Source organism: Condylura cristata, unplaced genomic scaffold (genome assembly GCF_000260355.1).
Source record: "Condylura cristata isolate star-nosed mole 26May11 unplaced genomic scaffold, ConCri1.0 scaffold00007, whole genome shotgun sequence".
NCBI classification, from domain to species: domain Eukaryota; kingdom Metazoa; phylum Chordata; class Mammalia; order Eulipotyphla; family Talpidae; genus Condylura; species Condylura cristata.
Genome location: NW_004567108.1, coordinates 1,365,575 through 1,373,261, shown reverse-complemented (window position 1 = coordinate 1,373,261; position 7,687 = coordinate 1,365,575).

Genomic DNA, 7,687 nt, shown 5'->3' with positions numbered 1-7,687 from the left:
GGGAGAGGCGGCGCGCGCGGTCCTCCCGCTGACGTCACGGGAGAGGCGGCCATAACAGAGGGGGCGGGGAACTGCCCAGCTCTGTCTGTCCGGGGGGTGGGCGCATTTCCTGATAAACACGCAGGGTCGGGCGTGCCTGGCCGTGGAGAGGCCGCGCGGATGAACGCGTCCTAAAGAAACGCGGAAATACACAAAAAGAAACACACTGACCCAAAAGGCACAAGAAATTGGACGTGAATCAGCAGAAAGCAGGCGTGGAGAAGCTTCGCCAGCTCGGCCGTCCACTGTCTCGCCCCTCCAGGCTGAGTGGACCGTGGGGGCGCCGAAGCGGCCGGGGCTGGGCGCTCGTAGAGGCGCCTTGCTGGCGGTGGGCCTGGCGCTGGCCTTCATCTACAGCAGGCCTGACCCGGCCAGGTATTTGTCCGGTGACGGTGTATGTTAGAGACCAGGCCAAATATTTACGCACCTGCCGCCGCGTGTGTCCCCAAGATGGACAGCTTCTTTTGTTTGGACAAGTCACATTCTGTTCTTTTTCATTTTTTCTTTTTCAGACTTATACTAGTTTAAAAATGAATCTGTTACGTTATCTGTAGAGTAAGGGTGACTCCCTCACCCCTGAACGCGCTGACGTCTCAGCAGCTGTTCCCGGCACCTTTCTTCCGCGTGTGTTAGACAGGGAGTGTCTCAGCTTTTCCGTTGCTCCTCGCTTGGCGGGTTCCACGGACAGCGAGCAGCCGCTGGAGCAGGCAGAACCCCTGCCGTGACAGGCATCTCCCGGGGAGCCCCCCACCCCTCGAGGCCTGTGCCCTCAGGGAGGCCCCTGGCGGGGCTCGCTCTCCGGTGGCTTCTCCCCCCGGACACCCAGAGCCATGGTGCATTGACAGCCTCGGTGACGGTCCTGGCCCCTTCCTCGGGGAGACCTGCTCTGCCCTGAGCGAGGCCAGGCCTGGGGTCACACTCACATCCGCCCTGGAAGTGTTTCCGGGGACAACTTCCGCTGCGGGCGCCGCGGTCCAGATTGCTAGGGAGGAGGTGCTGGGGGGAGCCGCTGGGCCCCGGGAGCGCAACAGGCAAGGAGGCCCACAAAGCCACGCTGCACCCGGGGAGGGGAGGCGGCGGGCGGCTCTGCTGTGGGTGCTGCTGGCACCTGCTGAGCTTCATGGAGAGCCAGTGCTCAGAGCTGCGCAGAGCTGCACGGAGCGGATTGACTGGCCAGGGAGACTGCTGGCCCGCGTCCGGACGCCCTCTGGCTGCGCTGGCCAGCCCGCATGCCAGCACGGGCCCTCAGGGATCCCCAGCACCCGGACACGCCCCGCCAGGTGGCATCTCACCTGTGTGTCGTGACGCACAGCCGTGACGCCTCCCACCCACGGAGCTTTTGACACTCATGAGATGGACACGCGAAGAAGCAGAAAGAGCCAGAAAGGGCCGACGCCCGTGTGACAGACCCAAGGCCACATTTCTAGCAAAGGTCCCTCTCAGTCAATAGTGAAAAGGCAACGCGTACAGTAAAAATGGGCGAATAAAGAAGCCGAGTGCCGGCCAGGCAGGGCGCACCCGCAGAGCCGGCCAGAGGGCAGGCCGCGGCCGCCAGGGAGGTGGACGTGCTCGCAAGGGTGCGGGGCTGGCGGAAGGGCAGGGACGCCGGCCGGTGGGCAGAAGAACTGGGGTGGTGCTGGAAGGACAAGTTGAAGCTGTCTATCAAAATTTAAATTTACATATATTTCCTAGAATTATTTCTAGCAAGTATGTAAGTGCATGAAAGTTTATAGATGGGTATGATGGTATTTTTGTAGCCTTAGGACAAAAGCCTAAATGCCTTCCAGCAGCAATGAAGGAAGGAAGGAATCACAGTTACATATGACGAAACCTTAGACCTGCAAAGAACAGCACGGGTCTCCTACATGAACACTGAGAATGCACGTGGAAATAGCTAAGTCACATACGCCAACATCATCGGCTTCTTTCACGCTGGCAAGTGGGACTTAGGTTACTTTGTGTAAATACCTTTGATCATCCTCTAACAAAAAGCAAAGTCAGCTTGAAGACATGGGCTAAGACCACCACTTTCACGCTACCTCCTCTGTCTGGAGACCCCCGCTGTAAACATTTGTCCTTGCAAAGGTTACACAGGTCCTCACTTTCATGTTGCCAGTTACCTTTGACCTTTGTCACAGTTACTTGTGACCTTATGACTGAGCTTGGCATCTCTTTCACTGCGAAAGCCCCCAGTGGGCAGACCAGGCTCATGGGCACATTGACCCAAATTCATCCCCCGTGCGATAACGCTTTTCTGATATTAATGCAAAGGCTTGAAGCAATACTTGTCATCTCTCCAAATACAGTCACCTCGTGTGAACCCATCGAAGAATTTCTTCAAGTAAACGAGTGAGAAGTAGGTCATTTCTGGACATGACTCAAAAGACACCTGAGAGCCACTTTTGAGGAATCAAGACCCAGTTTGTTAATTAACCACAAAACGTCATGGCGCCGAGCCTCTCGGGAAAATCTGGAGGTCTGGAGATAAGGGACTTTGCTGCTGACCACACTTAATCCGAAGGAAACCCAGACCCAGCTGTCCAGCTCAAATCAAGCTCGTTCACCAGTGAGGAGGGAGTGGGAGAGTCAGAAATAATGTCCGTTTATTTCTCAAAAACTTTGTTAAATAAAAATTCCGAGAAACCCTCTGTGATCTGGGACTTAAAGATGAATCGTTAGGCCCGCTGGGACAGACACAGCCATTTGCTGGAGGATAAAAAGCCCAAGGAGAAATAAGATGCAAATAGCTTCATTCCGAGAATCGGCTGAGCCTTTGCATTTTTATATAACAGGGCGAGATTGCCATCTTGCTGGCGTTACCGCTGCCCGCTGTCCTGTCTGGCAGTGTGCAGGGAGCGAGGGCCAGCCTGTGACGACTGACCACCGCCCCCAGCGCGCGCGCCCAGCGACGGCCAGAGCGGACTGGAGCCGTGACCGGTCTTACCCCGCAGGCGTGTGCAGGTGGGATCGGCCGACTCGGTGTAGTGAGCGGTGCCAGCCACTTCAGATGAAACTGGGAGCCGTCGGGAGAGGCCAGGAGCTGTAGGAAGGGCTTGGTCCATGCAGGTATTGTTTATAGAACCTGAACTCCAGCTCTGTGTGTGCACCGGTGTGCTGAGTTGTGATGTAGCAGGTATTGCTGATTCCGTGCTGGAGATCAAGCCGATTTGCACGGCAGGCCGCCGGCCGCTGACTTCACCTTGTACTGGACATGTGCCTTTGGGTTCTTTCCTTGACTTTCTCTGCCACGATATCGTCCTTGCGACCCCGAGAGCCACGCAAGGTGCAATCTCTGCGCCTGGCAGAACCCCGGGACCCCTCACACTGAGTCGTGCGTGGGGGTGGGGGGGCTCCGTCCTCGACCCCAGCCCCCTCGGGCGCCTGGCACACCCGCTGTCCACGAGCTCTACGGAGCAAGGAGAAGCCCGGGCACCTCCCGCCTTATGGACCTGTAGGAGCAGGGACCGGGAAGAGCACGTGTTGATGGAGGCCCGCCAAATTCTGCCGCCCGCAGCGTGTCGTGAAGGCTGCTGGGGTCGCTTAGACGTCTCCATGGAAGCTTCTCCTGGGAGGCCTCCCCGGAGGCCTCTTTGTCTCATTCCAGCAGGGAAGGCGGAACCCAAGTCCGCATCCTGTGTTTCCCGATAGACACCCTGGTAATCCCAGCAAGCTACTCAGCTGGGGTCTGGGCCGCGGTGGGCGACCCAGTCCTGCCCTCACCCCACGTGGACAGGAGGGGACGTGTTCTGGTGACGTTTCTCTGTGGCCTTTTCTTTTATCCGTCTGATTGTTTGCCAGCGGGGTGCAGAATATTTCCCTGGCGAGAGCGTCCTTGGCGGGTTAGTCTCTCTCTCTGAGGCTCCACCGTGGCCGGCCCGGCCGGCGCCTCCTTCGCGGGGTCTGGCCAGCACACGCGGGGGGGAGGAGGCCGGGCGGGAGCGGACGTGTTCCCTCGTGATGCAGTCGGGGCACACAGCCGTCCCTCCGCCGTTCTGTGTTCCAGAACACTGCTTCCTTTGAAGTCAAAGCCCCGGGCAGCGGGGCCAGCAGGAGGCCTGCTCCGGCCAGGGCTGAGCTGTTGGTTTTATTCCAAGGTCGCCTCCCACGAGCCCGAAGAGAGGCGGCGGCCTCCACGCCTCTCTGCGAGTGTGCAGAAGCAGGCACTCTGGCGCCCATGGAAACATCAGCGGGTGGGAACAGCCCGGGCCCAGGAGCCCCAGAGAGGGCTGAGGACTGGTCCTGCCCCCGGGGTGGACGGTCCGGCAGGCACGGCTCACCGGCGATGGCCTGCTCTGTTTGCGGCAGCGGGAGGCGGGCTGGAACGGGCCACCGGCCTCCTCAACCTGCAAGGAAGGGCGGGCGAGCTGCGGCGGGCAGCTGAGGGCAACCGTCGTCAGAGAAATTCTGTAGAGGCTTCTCAGTACTGCTTGTTAAGTAAATGAGTTCACAAGAATAACCGTGTCTTCCACTTTTAAATAATTGGAGAAAAAGAAAGGTGGATGAATGATTAATAGGAATCTGTAAATGTCCCTTAAAAATTTTCAGACTATTTTAGAGTCCACTAATTGAATTAAACAGCATTTGGTTTTTGTGTTTCAAGAAGACTTGTCAACAATAGAATGAAGGAAAGGAAAATAAAATGGTTTTCTTTGAGCTCAAACATTTTAAAGAGAAGAAATGCTTAGACCCATCTGGCTTGAGCATCTCAGACTTACAGAAAAATGTTGCTTTGAGGTGAATTAAAAATTACTCCTTATGTAATCCTTCAGCTGGAATAAGACACATATTCTGCAAGACAGATTGTACGGACACGCACTCTCTACTAAACAAATGGAGACGTTGTTCTAATATCTAAAGAAGAAAAATAAGCTGTCATGCACCTCTCTGATGGCCCCATCCTCAAAATAAAAGGCATAGAATGGCAAGTTCCGAGCAAGTTGATTTCCGAACATGCTAAAGAGTTGTCGGAATCTATTTCAAACACAGGCTCATGGTTCATGTGAATTGTATCGATCAGTTTTTACCACGTAAAGCTGAGGATTTTAAACAATAATTACTTATTTATTTCAACTAAATAGTAAGCCCACTGCGCAGGTATAGAAATGATATATTTTATGATAAGTATACTTTTCCAAATCAAAAACAGATTAGCGAGATGAATAACATGGTTTTACACTTCGGCAAAGCTGTTCAACGTCTGCATTAACGAAAAGTAACTGGACTGGGCCCTCCCTGGTGAGGCAGCACTGTGAAGCTTGCTGCAGCTGCTTCAGCACGAGTTTGATCCCTTCCCGGAGGTGACCCACGTGGCGCGGCAGACCTCTCCTGCTCCCCTCAGCAGTGTACTTCATCGATCGGCCTGTTCTGCTCCCCACTGTCTCTGGGGAATCCTCTCACCGCCCTGCACTTCTGGCCTGTACCCCGGCTCTATATGAATAAATAAGTAAATCTTATTAAAAAGAAAAAGAACTGGACTCTCCTACCTGCTTCTGCTGTCAATTTGGTTGAAATATTCAAAGGAGAAGGGGCCTCCTGCAGGTGGGAGGCTAGAGAGAGCGGCAGCATTTCACGGTCTCTGAGAGGTGTGCAGCAACACTCCCTAAGTAGTAGATCTTCCAGCGTTTACTGCAGCGAGCGAAGCCCTGTAGATGCCTCTGTATCCCCGCGGGGTGCGGGGAGAGGAGGAGCGTGATCACTCGCCGGTTTTTCCAGCCTCACTGAGAGACAACGGACATGTCTGTCTGTGTACATCCAGGCTGTCAGCATGAGGCGGGGGTAAGCACGTGTTGCCAGGTGGTCACCGGACCAACGCCAGGTAGCCGCTATCACACTGCTTCTGCGTGTGGTGAGAGCGATTAAAATCTACGCTCTTATCAAACGCGGCACCTGCCACTATCTCAGCACTCACTCATCCTCTTGCTGGAGTTTGTGCCAAAAATGAGAAAATATAATTTTCTGCCAAAATCATAATCCATAATTTTAGTAACACATTATAGATGTTTGCCCCCAAAATGCACGGGGATATCTTTTGGTCTCTCTAGCCAAGTATTTCTTACAGATTATAACAGCATTAACCCTAATAGAAAAAAATGGCAAACTGGATTTCATCAAAGTTTCAATTTTCTGCTCTTCGAAAGACTTTGATTTTTTAAAAAAAAAGTTAGATACATTTTAGGAGAAATATTTACTCCACAGATATAGTGAATATATAAGTTTCTATAGTCAATATATATGTCTCTATAGTAAACATATGTGTTTATATATCATCTATGAGACAGATCAGAATCCAAATACAAAAATAAATAAATACAAAGAGAAAACACAGGAAGGCCCTCATCTATCAGCAAACAGAAGCCGAGCGATCCGAGGAAAGTCTCCGAAGGACGGAGCTTGTGAAGAATGACCATCTGAGACATGGGAAGATGCTGAACACTGCAGTTATCCCGGAGTGGAAACTGAGCTGGGGGGCCCCCCGCTAACGGGGGCGCATTTCAGTGGCATCCCCCCCCCAGAGGCGGAGAGTCGCTGCCTGCGGGCGCCTGAGGGCGGCGGCCTGCCCAAGGGCGGCGGGAATGGCCGGCCGCGTCTCCAGGGCCTGCGCTCGCCTCCCTGCGCCCACACTGCGGCTCTCGCCCGCAGGAGTGGGCACGTGCCCCACCAGGGTGCTCTGAGGCCGGGCGGCCTGTTCCGGGCAGGACTCGAAAGCCTCCCAGCGCCGTCCACCCCGGGACGAGTAACCGACGACAGGCCGGCCCCGCAGAGCGGCTCCCAGCCGTGTCAGGCCTGAGCTACCGAACCCCGCGGGCAAGCGCCGAAAACAGGCTCTGACGAGGGAGCTGGACAGGAGTGGCCGTGCACGCCCCGCGGATTTATGACACGTGAGAGCCGACGGGAGGAACCTGACAGCCGTCGCTCCTGGCGGCCGGGAGGGAGGGAGACTATTAAGAACCATTAAGGGGCTTTCTGGGGCGAAGGCAATGTCTTGAAGGATGTGAGTCCGCGGATAAACCCATTTAAGAAGTCCATTACAGAGTGCTCTTAAGATCCCCGCATTTTACTATATATAATTATACCTCAATACAAATATTAAAAATGCATACCCTAATTATCACCACAACATTATGAATAATTTTTCTCAGTTTATTAAATAAGATGTTCAATCAAAGATGCATTTTGATTGCATTATGAATATGAAACGTGCTGATTACCAAGTCACATTCATTTGGGAACCCAGAGGCAGACGCGAAAACCACCCCAGTGACAGGAAGATGGACTCACCCACCCCGCCAGCCCCAGTCCTCAGTTTCTGTCTATTAACATGGTAATTGCCTCTAATGACTTTGTTCTTCTCGGGGTAATCAGACAGGAAACTTTCGATGGAAAATGCATAAATTAATCCATCTCCTGCTAGGAAAAGAACCCAAGCCTTGAATCAGCCTGTGCACACTCTGTCCCTCCTCTGCCACGTTCTCTCTGCGTTCACGCTTGGCTGAAGGCGCTGTCTGGTCCGGTCCGTGCCCAGCCCAGGGCCGAGGAGGCGCCGCCCGATGCTGGCCTACTGGCTGTCTCTGACTGACGACAGGATTCGTTTTTTATGTGTTTCACTGACTGCATCATTCTATCCAGCTGATAAGACACATACTCAAGG